The sequence below is a fragment of the Dromiciops gliroides genome, chromosome 2 (assembly GCF_019393635.1).
Source record: "Dromiciops gliroides isolate mDroGli1 chromosome 2, mDroGli1.pri, whole genome shotgun sequence".
Taxonomy (NCBI): Eukaryota; Metazoa; Chordata; class Mammalia; order Microbiotheria; family Microbiotheriidae; genus Dromiciops; species Dromiciops gliroides.
In genome coordinates this window covers 687,472,372-687,476,612 of record NC_057862.1, presented here as the reverse complement: position 1 = coordinate 687,476,612, position 4,241 = coordinate 687,472,372, and positions in this window count along the sequence as shown.

Sequence of the window (4,241 nt, the reverse complement as noted above, 5' to 3'; positions counted from 1 at the left end):
AAATGAGACACTTATATTTCTTATTTTACATTCATTTTCATATGCCTATGTTCACCCACCATGATAAGCAGTCTTCTTATAAAAAGAGGGCTTGTTAGATTCCATCTTAGAGATGGAGAAACCTAGATATAGAGCAGGGGGTGCCATCTTTAAGTCAGCTTTTTTTTCTCAGACAAATTATCAACTAGAATCAAGGATGTTCAATTTTAGGAATGCAAAATTCAATTATATAAACATTTATTAATCATAGACTATGTATCAGGCACTGTACTGAGTATTGGAGATAAAAATTCAATAAAGACGGTGCCTTATTTCAAGGAGGTTACCACACACACACAGTGGGATGACAATACAAAAAGTAACTATGAACATTGGGAAGCTACCAAGGAGTACCTGTGGGTGATGAGATTTCAGCCAATCAACTTATCCTGGGAAAAAGCATAATGTTCCTTGGAGAAAAAAAAATCAAGTATAGCTGCTGGCAGAGGTTGGGGAAAATAGTGTTATATCTTTAGAATAAGAAGCTAATCCAAACTCAAGAAAAATTAAGAGATAGATGCATTATAGCTGATTGTGGCATGGGAAGAAAGGGAGGAGGGGCTATGAGAGGAGGGATGACAGAAGGAAGGAGAAAGAGAGATGGTCAAGTACCATGTTTTAATGAAATGAGTATTAGAGTAGGAGGTAAGAGATCTAGGTTCAAATCAAAATTTTGGCTTTTCTTCTTCATAAGAATGTTATCTCAAACAACCTTATTGCCTTGGGTAAGTCTATTTTACTTTTCTAAGATAAAGTTTACTAATCTGTAAAATGAGAAAAAAACAATACTTATACTACCTGATTTGAAGAGTGACATGAGAAAGTCACTTTGCAAACTCTGTCACTATATAAACAAGCATAAGGATAGGGACTGAACTTGTAATTTATAGAGGAGGCAATGGTAAGAAAATGGTTTCTACCAATAGAAATTATTACCTTTACCACAAATTATAGTCTCTGGGGGAATTGAGATTTTAAATTAATTGTCCAGGATCACATAGTGCTTAATATAGTTCCTGGCTTTTAATGCACATTTAATAAATACTAATTGACTGACTAATACAGACAACCCTGTGAAGGATATATAATACCTCTGTAACCCTGGCAAGTAACTTAAATTCTCTATGACTCAGGTTCCAAACCTTTAAAATGAAGATAAAAATAATACCTATTTCATAAGTTGGTTTTGAGAATGAATGAGTTACACCTTATGTAAAATGCTTTGCAAATCTTAAACCGCACAATACATGATAGGTATTATTGCTGTTGTCATAGTGGTAGTGATAATGTTGTTGCCATTGCCATTGTTGTTGTTGTTTATTCTTCATTCTCAAAAAGGTCCATGAGATCAGGGTGATGTCATGACTTGCACTGAAACGTATTTAAGTGAGGGAGGGCTGTGCAAAGTCACTAACCTCACTCTTTCCTCCAGAGACATCTGGGTCCAGTGGCAAGATATATAACAGGATGACTGGAGAGGGCCCTGGATGTTTAAAGCAATTGTGGTTAAATGACTTTCTCAGAGTCACAGGGCTAGTAAGTGTCACAGGTGGGATTTTAACTCATGTCTTCCCAATTTCAGGGCCATTGCTCTATCTACAGTACCACCTAGCTTCTCTGGTGGTAATAATAGTTATATAGCATAAAAGCACTTGAAATAATAGAGGAAAATTTTCTAGAAAATTTCTCTCAAGGTTTAGCTTTACTTGGGTGGTTCTGATGTCCTTTTTGATTTTTGTCATTTAGAGTTGGAGTACTTCACCTAATGAAGATTGAATGTCTGCTATTAAGGATAACAGAGGACTTGAGTTCTTTAAGGCAGTCAGGCCTATAGTTGTGGAGAGTGATGGCCCAGAACCACAAGGTTCTTGTCCATGAAGATGTACTCAGTATTTTAGGACTCCCCAGAAACTGGATTCTCATCTTGGAATGTGATCCCTTATCATATTTTTGCTTTTACCAATATTTTCCCACAACTGAATTAGAGACATTGGTCATTATTCTGACACCAGGCCTGGCAATGCTGCACTTATATAACTAAGACCCAATGAACATCCAAGTATATTTATTGCACTATCACTACCAAATCGATGTAATTAGCCCACGTTATTATCATCATTATTATTTTTTTAATTTTATATAACCTCTCACGAGCATATCTGGTCATCATATTCAGAAAACAGTTAGCTACATACATCAGGCTGACTTAAACAATATCCATTTATTACAATTTACATGAATATTTTATGATATTGATGATATCTTTAAAGTGCTTGAGTTTGCATAGCCAGTTCAGATTCAAGATAGACTCAGTCATTTCATGATTATGTCTGTTACTCAGAGTGAAAAATGGATGTAAATGGAGATAGAGATAGTATTAGAGATAGGGGAACATTTATAACAGTTTTCTTTTGAATAAAAAGTACAATTGAATTGTGCTGAAGGAAATAGTATTTCTACTCCATTTCTATCTAATTCCAGACAATAAGGAATTCCATGTTGGCTAAATTTGACCTTTGCACATTACTACTCCCTGTGGACTATAGTAAGAGAGATCACATAATAATAAATTCAAAGTTATAATGGACCTTAGAGATTATATAGTCCAAATTCCTCATTTTCCACATGGGAAATATATATCTGGAGGTTAAGTGACTCATCCACTTGTCCAGAGTCACACACCTAATAGAAGCAAAGCCAAATGATTGCATATCCAATGTGCTTTCTACTGTATCATGATATGCATATCAGTTTTATGTTGTGGGGTCTGATTTCCATGATTATACATATAAAAAATTAAGAATTCAAATATATTCTGTTTGCATTCTCCTTTCCTCTATTAATTTTCTCAGCATTGCTTTTAGTTTTATCTCTTCTCCAATCTTCGGATAATAAGCTTCCTTTATATGTCTTATGCCAAATTCAGAGAAAATCATGACAGGCTTTTTCCAAATGATGACTATACTGTTTACCTGTAAGTACTGGGTTCTATGAGCAATGTGGAGTTAGGAGAGGGGAGAAGCAGCCTTAGTCATGTGTTGGCTGGACATCAGAGTGCAGAGCTGGCTGTTTATGGAAGTTGTCTTGATTTATTAGGAACAAGGTTAGCATTCTGTTTGTCAGCATCCTACATAAATTGTACTTTTACTTATAACTGCTGTTTGCCCATCTCAGCAAACCAAATTTAATGTTATGCTCAATTGTTGTTTCAGAAAAGTAAAGAATTAACAGAATCTCCATGAAGATTTAAATTTTATTAGAATTAATCTTCTGGAGAGAGAGAGAGAGAGAGAGAGAGAGAGAGAGAGAGAGAGAGAGAGAGAGAGAGAGAGAGAGAGAACTGGAATGTTGTTATTTCCCCAGTCCCATGGACTATTTAAAAATGAGAATTAGAGAATTATTTGGGTAAGATGAAAGAAATATCGATTCCTTCAATTACACTTAAGGTCTTTTTGTATTGTAAAACAAATAACCTGAACAAACATGTCAACGAAGATTAAAACCTCATTAAAGCATGTAAAAAGAGTCAAACTTAGCTCACTGAATTTTTAAAAAATTGCCAAAGAAATAAAAACAACTCTGAGTTACCACCTGAAATCTATCAGATTGGCTAAAATGACAAATAAGGAAAATAATAAATGTTGGAGAAGCTGTAGGAAAATTGGAACACTAATCCATTGTTGGTGGAGCTGTGAACTGATCCAACCATTCTGGAGAGCAATTTGGAATTATGCCCAAAGGGCGATAAAGCTGTGCATACCCTTTGACCCAACAATACCACTTTTGGGTCTTTTTCCCAAAGAAATCATGGAAAAGGTAAAGGCACCCACATGTACAAAAATATTTATAGCTGCTCTTTACGTGGTAGCAAGGAATTGGAAGTTGAGGGGGTGTCCATCAATTGGGGAATGGCTGGACAAGTTGTGGTATATGAATACAATGGAATACTATTGTGCTGTAAGAAATGATGAGCAGGAGGAGTTCAGAGAAACCTGGAGGGTCTTACATGAGCTGATGATGAGTGAGATGAGCAGAACCAGAAGAACATTGTGCACAGTATCATCAACATTGAGTGTTGATCTACTGTGATGGATTATATTCTTCTCACCAATGCAATGGTACAGAAGAGTTCCAGGAAACTCATGATAGAAGAGGATCTCCAAATCCAAGAAAAAAAAAAAGAACTGTGGAGTATAGATGCT